A 14,834-nucleotide genomic window follows, 5' to 3' on the forward strand; every position below is an offset into this window, starting at 1 on the left:
GTATCACCCGGCGGTACCAGGTCCTTACGGACCAACGTCTGGCCACAGCCCGAGTCGATCAAGGCCCGCGTAGTCCGTCCTCCGACGGCCGCCGGGACGGTCAGCTTGGGGTTCATGGCTGGCCGGGCTCGAGTGTGGCCCGCCCACACTTGCCCATAGCTGCAATCCATCTCCGGACAGTCTCGCTGGAGGTGTCCCATCTTCCCACAACCGAAGCAGGGACCGAGTTCAGGTCGTCTGCTCCTGGGGCCCTCTCGGCTTGGGCTCCGGGGGGGGGGGGGCTTCGCCGAGCCCTTGGGGGCCCCTGGCCCGGGGCCATTGGTCCGGTCCGAGGAGCCGGGTCCGTGTGCCGGGTCCGGGCCTCGCGGCGGGGGTCGGGCCTCGGTGCGGGGTGTCGTGGTCCGCTCGGGGGTTCCCCTTTCTTTTCGCCACGGGCTGGTTCGGGCCTGGGGCGTCGGAAGGTGGGCCCTACTGCATCTTCGGCGGCCAGGAAGTCCTCCATTAGCGACACTGCCTGGGCCAGCGTCGTCGGCCGGTGGCGAAGCACCCAGGCGTGCCCTCGGGAGGGTAGGGTGTGCACGAACTGTTCTAACACCACCTGCTCGGTTACCTCCTCCGCCGTCCGGGTGCCGGGCTGTAGCCACCGTCGGCAAGCCTCTTTTAAGGTTTGGGCCACTACCCGCGGTCGGGCCCCGGTGGGGTAAGTCTGGCCCCGAAACCTTTGTCGGAAAGTCTCGGGACTGACGTCAAGGGCGTTCAATATCGCGGCCTTCACCCGGTCGTAGTCCCGTGCTTCCTCAGCCGCCAATCCACGATAGGCCACCTGGGCCGCCCCCGTCAGGTAGGGGGCTAAGAGGGTAGCCCACTGGTCCCTGGGCCATCCGGCGACGAGGGCTACCCGCTCGAACATGACCAGGAATGCCTCAGGGTCGTCGTCTGGGCTCATCTTAGTCAACTGAAGGGGGGCAGCTAACCACGGCATCTCCGCAGCCTCCCCCGCCGGCCCCGGCGCGGGGCGAGGGAGCGTGACCAGCAGCTGCTGCAGCTGGACTCCCAACTGCCGCACCAGCTGCTGCTGTTGCTCGAGCTGGGCCGTGTGCTGCTCCTGCTGCAACTGGAGTTGGGCGGCATCTCGCTGCTGTTGCTGCGCGAGCTGAGCGGCCTGCTGTTGCTGTTGCTGCTGCAGCTGGACCGTCTGCTGCCGCTCCTGGCTCTCCGCGAGCAGCTGGAACAACCGTTCCATATCCATTCCTTAGAACGGGGGGGTGGGCAACGGCCACTCCCCCTCTAGCCCCTTCTCACAGGGGCAGGGGCTCGTGCCCCACGTTGGGCGCCAAATGTAATAGGTCCTAGCCGGGGCTCGACCCTTCCGGCAGGAGGGGAGCCACACCGACTCACTACTGTGGGAACAAGCAGTCAGTTAGTCCCGAAGCTCCGGCTCTTTGGTGCAGGGCCGGAGCAACCACAGTTAAAGCTCAGGTCCTTAACTGTAGGGGTTGAGCGAGCAAACAGTTCAGAGCCCAGGCCCTAGATCAGGGCGGGGCAAACACAGTTAAGCTCAGGCCCTTGTTTGCAGGGAGCTGAGCCAGCAAGCAGTTCAGAAGCCCAGGCCCTGGATCAGGGCGGGGCAAACACAGGTAAGCTCAGGCCCTTGTTTGCAGGGGCTGAGCGAGCAAATAGTTCAGAGCCCAGGCAAGGCACGCCTAGGCTTTCTGTAGCCGAGTGTTGGGTGAGGGGGATGCCTGCCACCCGTGAGCGGGGGTGGCAGGGGGGAACGCAGGCCCACCCACTCCACTGCGTTCCAGCCCGGGGCCCTAGATCACATTCAGTTGCAGCCGGACCGGGGTCGGCTACCCCCGGGCCACTTCCGTGATCCCCCTCAGAGCCTACCTCGTTCGTCACGCCGGGCTCAGGCCAGTCCATCTGCATGGGCTCCTCTCGGCCAGGGCTCGGTGGCAGGTCCGGTAGCTCTGCCGGGAAGTCAGGCCAATGGTCCTCAGGCGGCTCCTCTGGGTAGCAGCAGGGGCGGAGGGGTTCGGGTACAGTCTCACCCTCAGGGTTGGTGGGGTGAGGCTCCCAAGGATTCTCCCAGTGACTGGAGCGGATGGGCTCCGGTGGCTCCTCCTCGTAGCGTGCCCGGGGTAGCTCGGGCCAGCTAGGGTCCAGGCCTCGGTCTTCGGCGGTCTCCTGGCTGGGAGCTCCCGGCCACACGTCTGCTCCCGGCGGTGGCTGGCCGCCGACTGAGCTGTGGCGGCCGGCCTTTATACTTCCTGTCCCGCCCCTTGACTTCCGGGGGGCGGGGACAGGCGGTGGTGGTCCCACCCACTCTGGTGCCTGCACGTGGGCTCCCTCTTCTGGGCAGGAGGGGAGCCACACCGACTCACTACAGGGCCCCTGAAATTGCTTTGCCCTGGGCCCCCTGAATTCTCTGGGCAGCCCTGCTGAGAGTGTGTGAGGAGCCAGGGAGGGAGGGAGGGAAGCGGGGTCCCCTGGAGCCAAGCCCGGGCTGCGGCGGCGGCGAGAGGGGCTCCCGCAGTGTGTGAAGAGGTGAGCGGCTGGCTGGGTTCGTTGGTGCTGAGCAGGTAGCCCCGCAGCCGGAGATCCTCGCCTTCCCGCCCGCCGAGGCTGGGCCAGGGCGCGGTGAGGCTGAAGAGCAGCAGGTCCGGGGGGCTCTCCAGGTCCTCAGCTGCCAACATGTCAGGGGTGAGGGCGGTGAGCACAAACTGATCCACCTTGGCCACCAGCAGCGCCGCGAAGCCCAGGGAGGGGGCCGTGTTCTCCGCGCCACCCAGCAGCCACACCGCCACCGGGAAGTACTCCCACTCCGTGCCACCCAGCAGCTCCACCTGCATGGGGACAGAGTCACAGCTGGGCCAGGGCTTGGCCGCCGTGTGCTGGTATCGGATCCCACGTTTGGGGAGGAACCCAGTGCTGGGGCGGCAGAGGGTGTGGGGGTGCACTGGTGGGCAGGGGGGACGCTCAGGGCTGGGGGGGGTGGCGGGTAGCCAAAAATTTTTTTGCTTGGGGCAGCAAAAAAATCTAGACCCAGCCCTGCTCAGAGGCATGGACCACCCCAACACTGCAGAGCATGGGTGCCCGCCCCAACATTCCCATGAGGGGCATGAACCCCCTAGGGACATCGCAGGGCTTGGTCCACCTCCCCCCCCCCCAGCACTGTCTCCCTAAGGTACATGAGCCCCCTCCCTTCCACACACAATGCCCTCCCCCCATGACATTGAAGGGCATGAGCCCCCTCTCCTCCACGCAGCATTCCCACCATGAAGGATGTGACACACCCCCACCCCCCCAGACTCTGCAAGGCACAAAGGCCCTGCTTCCTCTCACAGTAGTTTGTTGGTTTGTTCCCCCCCCCGCCCCCGCCAAGAAAGAAACAAGGCATTTAGTTGCAAATAATTAGCACTCAGTTAACTCACAAACAGGGCATCTCAAGACCACGAAGCGCCACAGCGCTTACCGTGATGTAGCATGTGCAAACATTTCCTATTTATGAGGACATTTTCTTCAGTTTTTACTTCTTTGCTTTAGACATGGTTACAACCCAGCAATGAACATCATCAGCTCAAGATAATAAACGAGTAAGAATTGTACTGTTCAAATATATACCCCACTCCACCAAAATTCCTCTCTGGTGGTAGAAAACTCTTCCAACAGGACATTGTCATCTAGATTATCACTTCAAAGGTTTTTTTTCCCCTCCTGCTGATGATAGCTCATCTCAATTGATTGGCCTCTTACAGTTGGTATGGCTACAGTCAACTTGTGGAACTCCTTACCTGAGGAGGTTGTGAAGGCTAGGACTATAACAGAGTTTAAAAGAGAACTGGATAAATTCATGGTGGTTACGTCCATTAATGGCTATTAGCCAGGACGGGTAAGGAATGGTGTGCCTAGTCTCTGTTTGTCAGAGGATGGAGATGGATGGCAGGAGAGAGATCACTTGATCATTACCTGTTAGGTTCACTCCCTCTGGGGCACCTGGCATTGGCCACTGTCAGTAGAGAGGATACTGGGCTAGATAGACCTTTGGTCTGACCCGGTACTGCCTTTCTTATGTTCTTACAACTCCCTGGGCTACTTCCCCATGGCCTCCTCCAAACACCTTCTTTATCCTCACCACAGGACCTTCCTCCTGGTGTCTGATAATGCTTGTATTCCTTAGTCCTCCAGCAGCACACCCTCTCATCTCCTTGTGCCTCTTGCTCCCAGCTCCTCACACGCGTGCCTCACTGACTAAGTGGGAGGCTTTTAACTAGTTCCAGCCAGCCCTTGATTGGCTTCAGGTGTCCCAATCTATGTAGCTATCGCCACTGCCTTCTAGAAGGATCTTAATTGGCCCCAGGTGTCTTGATTTACCTGGAGCAACTGCCATTTGCTTACCATGGTACCAAGGATTTGTTTAACCTGGGGCTAACATACCTGTTCCTCACTACTTTACTGTAGCCATCTGGCCTTGCCCCATCACACTAGAGATTCTATGGAACATGCGGATTTGCTTAAGATTTTTACTTCATTGGATTGTACATTTTCTTTCACATATAGTGCCACTCCCCTCCCGCAGGACCTGTTCTGTCCTTCCGATATATTTTGTACCCCGGAATGATTGTGTCCCATTGATTGCTCTCAGTCCACCAGGTTTCTGTGATGCCTATGATATCAATATCCTCCTTTGTCACAAGGCACTCTAGTTCACCCATCTTATTATTTAGACTTCTAGCATTTGTGTACAAGCACTTTAAAAACTTGTCACTGTTTAATTGTCTGCTCTTTTCTGATGTGTCAGATTCTTTTTTATGTGAATGTTTATCATCTGATCTGGCCCCTACTTTATCCTCCTCCATCCTCTGCTCCTGACTATAACCTGGAGATTCTCTATCATTAGACTCTCCCCTAAGAGAAGTCTCTGTCCAATCCACATGCTCCTCTGCAGCAGTCGGCTTTCCCCCATCTCCTAGTTTCAAAACTGCTCTACAACCTTTTTAATGTTTAGTGCCAGCAGTCTGGTTCCACTTTGGTTTAGGTGGAGCCCATCCTTCTTGTATAGGCTCCCCCCATTCCAGAAGTTTCTCCAGTTCCTAATGAATGTAAACCCCTCCTCTCTACACCATCGTCTCATCCACGCATTGACTCTGAAGCTCTGCCTGCCTACCTGGCCCTGCGTGTGGAACTGGGAGCATTTCTGAGAATGCCACCATAGAGGTCCTGGATTTCAGTCTCTTCCCTAGCAGCCTAAATTTGGCCTCCAGGACATCTTTCCTACCCTTCCCTATGTCATTCGTACCTACATGTACCACGACCACCAACTCCTCCCCAGCACTACACATAAGTCTGTCTAGATGCCTCGAGAGATCCGCAACCTTCGCACCAGACAGGCAAGTCACCATATGGTTCTCCCGGTCATCACAAACCCAGCTATCTATGTTTCTAATGATTGAATCTCCTATTACTAACACCTGCCTTTTCCTAGCAACTAGAGTTCCCTCCTCCGGAGAGGCAGCCTCAGTGCAAGAGGCAACCCCAGCACCGTCTGGAAGGAGGGTCCCAACTATGGGAAGGTTTCCCTCTGCTCCCGTTGACCGCTCTGCTTCCCTGGGCCTTTCATCCTCCTCAACAGCGCAGAGGCTGTCTGACCGGAGGTGGGACAATTCTACAGTGTCCCGGAAAGCCTCATCAACATACCTCTCTGCCTCCCTTAGCTCCTCCAGTTCCGCCACCCTTGCCTCCAAAGTCCGTACGTGGTCTCTGAGGTCCAGGAGCTCCTTGCACCAAATGCACACATATGCCACCCGCCCACAGGGCAGGTAATCATACATGCTACACTCAGTGCAATAAACTGGATAGCCCCCACCTTTTCATGTTCTCTGTATGTATAAATATCTTCTTTCTGTGGGTTCCATTCTATGCATCCGAAGAAGTGGGCTGTAGCCAACAAAAGCTTATGCTCAAATAAATTTGTTAGTCTCTAAGGTGCCACAAGTACTCCTATTGTTTTCTGTATTTCTCCATTCTCTCCCTCCCCCAAATCCTAGCCTTACTGGACAGCAAACTGCAAAATCATTGCCGCTTCTGGTTTGATTCATGCTTGCTTTGTTGTCAGACTGATTTTCAGCTGAAGTTAAATTGCACACGAAACAAGCTGAATAAGTGCTGAATCTGAGCACATACACACACACACAAAATACTCCTGGCATCCCTATAAAGCATGGATCTAAGGAAACAAGAGAGATGCGGTTACAATATTTACAGCATTTATGAATATAGTGAACGCAATGTGTGGATGTGCAAGTTTAGTGCTAACAAAAGGTCCCACCTTGACAGTCTGTGTGTGAATTCCTCTGTCCCCAGATAAGATATGGTAGAGGCAGTGAAATTCTCTGCCAATGTTACTGAACCATAAACTAGAAGAAGGATGGGAGTTGATTCTCCCATCACACTTTAGCATCTCTGCTAAGATTGCCAGCAAGGGTGACAATTAGTGCCAAATGTGTTTTGTTTTTTTATATGTGGACTTTAATCTACTAGAACTTGCATTGTGAATCACCAATTTCACAGGCTAGAAAGCTGCCATGTGGTAATAACTTACTTCTGACATTTATGTAGTAGCATTAACTTATTTTTACACTATTTCAGAGGAATTCAAAAGCATCTCTATTTTTGCTTCCTGAGTTGTTCCTGTTTCAGAGTAGCAGCCGTGTTAGTCTGTATCCGCAAAAAGAACAGGAGTACTTGTGGCACCTTAGAGACTAACAAATTCATTAGAGCATAAGCTTTCGTGGACTACAGCCCACTTCTTCGGATGCATATAGCTTTTCCAATGGTTCTAAGGAACTTGTGAAATTAATAAAGATTTGGGTAACACTTTAACAGAGATATAGACCAAAAAGCAATGGAGCGAGAAATGCCACACATAATAAAACGCATGGCAACAGAATGTGTGCATTTAACAATGTTGTCTGCTTGAATACAGGTGGCTCAACACTATCTGCCTGTTGTTCTGCGTGACATTTTACTTTGGCATCTGTCTATGAACCTCTACAGATGCTTTATACCAGCTCACAACAAACTGCTTAACTAACATTTTGAATCCATTCATATAATTTATTTCGTTTTTAGTAGCGGTGAATTTGAACCAAACCACCAGACCCAAACACCCCCCAAAATACAGAGAAATGTGCATGCAGATTTTGCTTCAGGTCCCTATAATGGGCCAAACCAAATCCAAATCCGACCACCACCAAACCAGGAAAGTTCAGAACAGGGTTGCCAACTCTTGTGATTTTTTAATCACAAGTCTTGTGGTATTTGATATTTTCTTGCAGCTCCAGCTCCTGAAGACATGTGATTTGGGGAGAAGCTCAATGTTCATTGTTTTTATAAAGTAAGTTTCTAGGCCTCACGGTTGTAGACAAAAGCTTGAAAGTGTGAATTGAGTGAGACCTAAAGGCTCAAACACCAAAAGATAACTGAAAAAAGCCTACTTTTAAAAAAAAATCTCATAATTTTTAAGCCAATCTCACATTTTGGGGGAACTTGACTCATGATAGTTTAACACTTCAGGTTGGCAGTACTAGAATCTGAACTCTGTGGTGTGGGCTACGCTTCCACTCATTCTGGATGCTTCTATTTTTAGGTGCTCAACTTGACACACACATGCCTGATTTTTCAGAAGTGTTAAGCACCTGCAGCTCTTGTTGAGGTCCGTCGGAAATTCGAAATCACGATCAAGCCAGGCACCCAAAATTGGTTGACACACTTTAAAAAAAATGACACCTAATTTATTATATCTGTCACGCCAGAGGCAGATACACATCTAAACAACGTGTGCAGCCAGACAAACTGGCTGCCAAAATCACAGAGCTCCCCAGCATGAAATGTACTGTACGAATGTGTAAAAAGCAACAGAGGGTCCTGTGGCACCTTTGAGACTAACAGAAGTACTGGGAGCATAAGCTTTCGTGGGTAAGAACCTCACTTCTTCAGATGCAAGAAGTGAGGTTCTTACCCGCGAAAGCTTATGCTCCCAGTACTTCTGTTAGTCTCAAAGGTGCCACAGGACCCTCTGTTGCTTTTTACAGATTCAGACTAACACGGCTACCCCTCTGATACTGTACGAATGTGGACAACCACAAAGTTTTTCACTGTTAGCTACATGCAATGACCTCTGCTGAACCACACACACATAATATATTGGCAAACAGCAAGAGACGGACATTTTTGGCTAAAGGTCTAGATTTTAATATCCCCCTTCTATGGAAAGTGCCCGTGTGCCTTCAATGCTCATGCAGAGCACCTAGGAACTAGATATTTCAGCCCTGGAGACCCACAGGAAAAAAAAAAAGTCTGTTTCTGAAGTTTTTTTGTTCAATGATAGTGACTTTTAAATCTGTAATAGAATGATCAGGGAGATCGAAGTGTTCACTTACTGGCTTATGTATGTTACCATTCCTGATGTCCGATTTGTGTCCATTTATTCTTTTGCGGAGGGACTGTCCGGTTTGGCCAATGTACATGGCAGAGGGGCATTGCTGGCACATGATGGCATATATGACATTAGTGGATGTGCAGGTGAATGAGCCCTTGATGGTGTGGCTGATGTGGTTGGGTCCTCTGATGGTGTGGCCAGAGTAGATATAGGGACAGAGTAGGCAACGAGGTTTGCTACAGGGATTGGTTCCTGGGTTGGTGTTTCTGTGGTGTGATGTGTAGTTGCTGGTGAGTATTTGCTTCAGGTCAGGGGGTTGTCTGTAAGCGAGGACTGGCCTGCCTCCCAAGGTCTGTGAGAGTGAGGGATCATTTTCCAGGATAGGTTGTAGATCGTGGATAATGCGCGGGACAGGTTTTAGCTGGGGGCTGTATGTGATGGCCAGTGGTTTTCTGTTATTGTCCTTGTTGGGCCTGTCCTGTAGTAGGTAATTTCTGGGTACCTGTTTTGCTCTGTCAATCTGTTTCCTCACTTCCCCAGGTGGGTATTGTAGTTTTACGAACGCTTGATAAAGATCTTGTAGGTGTTTGTCTCTTTCTGAGGGGTTGGAGCAAATTCGGTTGTATCTTAGGGCTTAGCTGTAGACAATGGATCGTGTTATGTGTCTTGGATGGAAGCTGGAGGCATGTAGGTACGTATAGTGGTCAGTAGGTTTCCGGTATAGGGTGGTGTTTATGTGACCATCACTTATTTGCACTGTAGTGTCCAGAAAGTGGATCTCTTGTGTGGACTGGTCCAGGCTGAGGTTGATGGTGGGGTGGAAATTGTTGAAGTCCAGGTGGAATTCTTCAAGGGACTCCTTTCCGTGGGTCCATATGATGAAGATGTCATCAATGTACCGCAAGTAGAGGAGGGGCACTAGGGGACGAGAAACAGACTTCAAAGAGAAACAGCAGAACTAAAATTAATTTGCAAATTTAACACCATTAATCTGGGCTTGAATGGGACTGGGAGTGGCTGGCTCATTACAGAAGCAGCTTTTCCTCTCCTGGAATTGACACCTCCTCATCTATTATTGGGAGTGGACTACATCCACCCTGATTGAATTGGCCCTGTCAACACTGGTTCTCCACTTAGGAAGTAACTCTCTGCTCTCCATGTGTCAGTATATAATGCCTGCAGCTGTAACTTTCACTCTATGCATCCGAAGAAGTGAGGTTTCTACCCACGAAAGCTTATGCCCAAATAAATCTGTTAGTCTTTAAGGTGCCACCAGACTCCTTGTTATTCCAGAAGGATGTTCTCAATGAAAGAGAAGTCAGAAAAAAGCCTCAAGAATGATTCAAAGGTTAGAAACCCTGCCTCTTAGTGAGAGACTCACCGAGCTCAATCTCTTTCGCTTAATGAAGAGAAGGTTACGGGGTGACTCGGTCACAGTCTCTAAGTACCTACATGGGATGCTGGGTGTTAGGATAGAGATATTCAGGCCTGTCTGCAAAGGCCTACACTTTAAGAATTTAGGTGTATTCTTATCACTTAGCTAGTTATCGAAGTAGAAAAAAAGTGATTTTAATTCTTTTTTTTTATGTGCAAGGGACAGTCTGAGGCTCTGTTCTTAGGCTAAGTAAGGCCTTCGGCTAAGCAGCAGAGGCAGCCCTAAGCTGAGAAGTGAACGGTCACATCCTCACATCCCAGACTAGTCCCATGGAAATAAGGTGCTATTGGCTGTTAGGAATACAATCCTGTCCTGATATTCCTGTCACCTCCAGAGAAAGGGAAGAGCCTAGAGGATGTAAAAGGAAACGTAGTTTAATAGCATCCTGTCTGGCAAGAACTCACTTATCAATAGCTGGGGTGTAAAATTCTTGCTTCTCTATTGTTTTGTATGTTTATTTGCATGGTCTGTTTGGTTCTGTAATTGTCTCTGTCTGCTGTATAATTAATTTTGTTGGGTTTGTTAAGGTGGTGGGATATAATTGGTGAAAGAACCATGTTACAGTATGTTAGAATTGGTTAGTTGAATTTCAGTAACATGATTGGTTAAGTATAGCTAAGCACAACTCAAGTTTTATTATATAGTCTGCAGTCAATCAGGAAGTAAGGGGGGGCCGAATGGGAACAGGGAATGGGGGTGGGGGAATTGGAATCATGTTTTGCTAAGGGGGGAATAGGAACAGTGAATGGGAACAGGGATGGCTCTGTGGTGTCAGAGCTGGGAAGGGGGACACTGAGGAAGGAAACTGGAATCATGCTTGCTGGAAGTTCACCCCAATAAACATCGAATTGTTTGCACCTTTGGACTTCGGGTATTGTTGCCCTCTGTTCATGCAAGAAGGACCAGGGAAGTGAGAGGGTGAAGGAATAAGCCCCCTAACATCTTGGTGCCGTGACTCGGATGCATCGCATTGGATAGGTGAGTGGCAGCCTGTAAGCCCGCCCCCCCCCCCCCCTCAATTCTCGTGATGGTAGTTGCGGGTTCTGGCAAGCCAGGGTAAAGGATTTTTTGGATAAATGGATAAGGAAGAACCAGGGCCCATACCAGGAGCAGCGGTCAGCCTGGGATGAGATTAAAAAGGAAATGGATGCAGTTTTAGGGGACCCAGAGGGATGGGGGTGGCTGAGGAGCCCCCCCTCCTTTGGTATATGGGTAGTGGAAGAAGGTTCCTGCCCATGGGGACTGGATGCCCTCCAGGGAAAGGAGGCACTTCAGTCCACTTGTGAGAGGTTTGAAGTAAGGGCAGCATTATGGGAAGCTGCCAGTAAACTTTCAAGGTTGGTGCTGTTTCAGCAAGGGCTGCTGAAGGGGTGTAGAGTAGTTCGGGTGGTTAAAGATGATTTGGCCTATCAGGGTTTAGAGTCAGAAGCAGAGTTAACAGACCACCTTTAGAGACAGGAGCTGGGACTTGGTCCTGGGGAAGTGGAGGAAAAAAGAAAAGGTTTCAACCTGAAAAATGGCCGGGTTTCCAGGAGCAGGTAACAACCCCCACTCTTCTCCCAGAGCCAGGCTGAGAACCTGGGGGGAAGGGTTCCCAACTGTTCCAACCCGGGGAGTCTACTCTTGGTTCAGCGCTAACTATATCCTTTTCTTCTTTTCCTTCTTCTTTCTCTCAGTTTACTTAATTTGCTGCTGGGAGCCTGTACTTTAAACTGACCTGACAGGCTTCATTGGTTTCTTTCCACCTCTCCCCCTCCGCTCCCCCGGCCTGTCCACACTTTTGTTTTTCTGAAGTTTTAATGGAGGGGACTTTGGATACTTATGTGAAATGTTTTTGGTGGTTTGTTTTGTTTGGGACAAAGTACGACGGAGGTCTGCTGTATTCCACTGGAATTTTTGGAGAAACAGATCCATGGGCCTCCATGGAGACAAATGTTTTACTGCCTTTTGAACAGTCTCAAGGTAAAGACAGCACAGGTTAAGGTGGCTGTGTGGCAATAATTGTACTTGGTGGCTGAGTTGTTAAAAACAAAGTGCGCTACCTTCAAAAACTAAATGTAGGAGTAAGTAATTTAAAAAAGTAAGTAAAAAGTTACAAATACCTTTTGCAAAAATTAATAATACAGGGTTTGGAGGAAAGTAAACATTTGGGAGTTGTGAAAATGGTACAGGTAAGAGTTGTGGTGTTACAAGAAGCAAGTTTTTGGTTTAATAATATAACCCAGTTCTATAAATGTAACTGTATGTGCAACCTGTGCAAGCACATTGGATGGAAGCTTGGTAATTCAATTATACCGGGGGTCAGGAAGAGTGGCTCCTACCACCACGATGCTTCTGTCCCCAGAAGCCTTTACAGCTATTCTGAGAAAAAATGGGCCCTTTTCCCACAAAAATGGTCTATAGGAGACTGCTGCAGGCAGCAGGCAGAGAAATAATCTAATCAAATTATTTAACTATTGGGTAATGTGATCAAAATCACTAAAGGAATGTCAGGGGTTTCTTTTGGAACTTAACTTGACTGCCCCTGGCTGTCTCTGGTTGTACAAGATGGGAGTGTAATCGGGGTACAGTTGTGTAGAAAAGAATAATCACAGTGCAAGGGATGTTAGGCAAAAAGTTTTGTGCATGCATAGGAAAAGGAAAAGGGGAGCAATGATGGGAACACTGAGCCTTGGGGGGGCTCTGGGGGATTGGACTGTCGCTTTGGTGGGGGTGCATGAAAACTCTTTGGGCACAGGAAGGCAGTTACACCTTGTGTAAAATTAAAAGGGCTAATATAATGTTATGGATGTTAAACTATTTCCCAGGACATGTGCAGTGTATATTGGAAAAGAGGTAAAAGAAATGCAAACAAAACGTGGTACTTAATTAAAATACTATTAGGGCTCCAAAAGAAGCCACAATAAATTGTGCTTTCTTTTTCAAATCTCTGTGTGTTTTAAAGCAGGAGATGAAGGTGAAAAGTAATGAGAACTCTGGTGGAAGTGAAATGTGTCACTTTTAAGACAGTCTCTGAGCTGCTGATCGCTATGGATCCAGAGGCAAGCCAAGAAAGCCTCTGTGTAAATGCAAATTACCTAACTGATGGGGGAAGAAGAAAACTACCCATAAGTAGCAGCACAAAAAATCTGGAAATAATAAATCCATCTGGTCAGCAAACAAGCTACTAAAACACTCAGATTATGGCCCTCCAGAAGAGGGAGGTGAAAAACAAGTCAAGCCTGAAAATAAGGGGGACAGGTTAACCCTAATGGGGGGAGGGGGGTGTACAAAGCCAAAATCTAAAGCTGTCCCTCAGCTATTACCTGAAAATAAACGTAAAGCTTGGTACAGCAAAAAAACTATTGCAAACCTGGTCTGTTGTACAAGAGGGGAAACTGAGGCACACCACCTCATAAATTTCATAAATGACCAGTGAGTGGGGTAATTCACTAGCCTGACTATAAAACAAAATAAGAACAGCCTAAAGGTAATTCTTCCGTTTTTCCTGCAATTAGCAAGGAAATTTGTAAAAGGAATTGGTATTATTATTAAGCAATAATCTGTCCCCACCAAAGGGGGTAAAAATTGTTTCTTTTGTTTTTCAGACACTCTACAAGCATGCTGGCGCCAGTGAAAGAATAACCCAGAATACTATGAATCTGTGTTTTGCGTTGTTTGTCTGTGGTGTGTGTCTTGTTGCTAGCATGACGTGGGTGGGGGATGGCTTCAAAAGGCTGACAGGGGTGGAAAATGTGTACGAAAATGCAAAATGCTCAACGAGGAGGCCAGCACCTGTGTAACAGCTACCATGGTACCTGAAAATAGAACGGCAACTAAAATGATGCTTGCTAAAAGTTTATCCCAATAAACATCAAATTGTTTGCGCCTTTGAACTTCGGGTATTGTTGCTCTGTTCATGCGAGAAGAACCAGGAAAGTAAAAGGGGAAAAACATAAGCCCCCTAACACGGGGGAGGGGCTGTAGGGAGCTGAGGATCTTGCTCACCTCTGATGCGTGCAGTCCCTTTGTGATGTCAGGACCCGCCTGGTCCTGGCCCTTTATGATGCGTCACTGGAACAAACAGCCTCTCGGGAGAGATCCAGTGGCAGCACCAGCAGGGAGCCCAGTGTCCAGACCGTCCTCCCCAGCACGAGGATGGGGATCACGCAGAGCTGGTTCCGCGCCTGCTGGGACAGCTCCTGGGTGCTGTACACCTGCGTCCTTCTGGTCCTGGTCATCTGGATGGCCATGGCGACCCAGCACAGTTTCTCCAGGAGAAGCAGGATGGTAGGAGGACACCCCCCCCCACAACCCCCGTGCAGCCATCCTACACTCTCAGCAGAGCTTGCCTGGACACAGCCCCATGGAAGGAAGGGAGGGAGGGTGGCCAGAGGCCCCCTGTTCTGACCAGGCCCCATTGGGCTGGCAGGACACATCCACAGAGAGAGACAGGGCCACAGACCGAGCTCGTGGCTCCATTCATTGGTTGTTCCTTACTGCCCCAACCACCCCAGCTATTGATGATAGAACATTTGCTGCTACCTAATATAAGACATACCTGTGGCATTTTGTCCCTGCTGGGATCACTCCATATATAGTGATCCAGTAAGAAGAGGCTCTGTTCTTGAATCCTCCAGTTTTCATGAACACTTTAAATTCAGCAAAATCACAAAGAACAAAATGTCTGAAAAGAGCATGCAAATACAGACTTGTTTTGCTCAGAGTAAAATGCAGAGCAGCTTCTAATTGGCATTTACAGGTATATTACAAGTTAAAATATTTATTATAAGATCAAATGAATAATTCATTACCTCCAAGCAACAAGTAGGATAGAAAAACCAGGAGTACTTGTGGCACCTTAGAGACTAACAAATTTATTTGAGCATAAGCTTTCGTGGGCTACAGCCCACTTCTTCGGATGCATAGAATGGAACATAATATTGAGGATATATATATACACATACAGAGACAGGTGGG

General features: G+C 49.6%; 1 long non-coding RNA gene across 1 annotated transcript; it reads left to right on the plus strand.

Moving 5' to 3' along the window:
* The first annotated feature begins 11,644 nt into the window (after positions 1 to 11,644).
* Positions 11,645 to 13,754, plus strand: LOC128842828 (uncharacterized). Its single transcript, XR_008446131.1, has 2 exons — positions 11,645 to 11,837; positions 13,463 to 13,754. It is a non-coding gene; the product is annotated as an uncharacterized LOC128842828 (long non-coding RNA).
* The last annotated feature ends 1,080 nt before the right edge of the window (positions 13,755 to 14,834 follow it).

This window comes from Malaclemys terrapin, chromosome 9, assembly GCF_027887155.1.
Source record: "Malaclemys terrapin pileata isolate rMalTer1 chromosome 9, rMalTer1.hap1, whole genome shotgun sequence".
NCBI classification, from domain to species: Eukaryota; Metazoa; Chordata; order Testudines; family Emydidae; genus Malaclemys; species Malaclemys terrapin.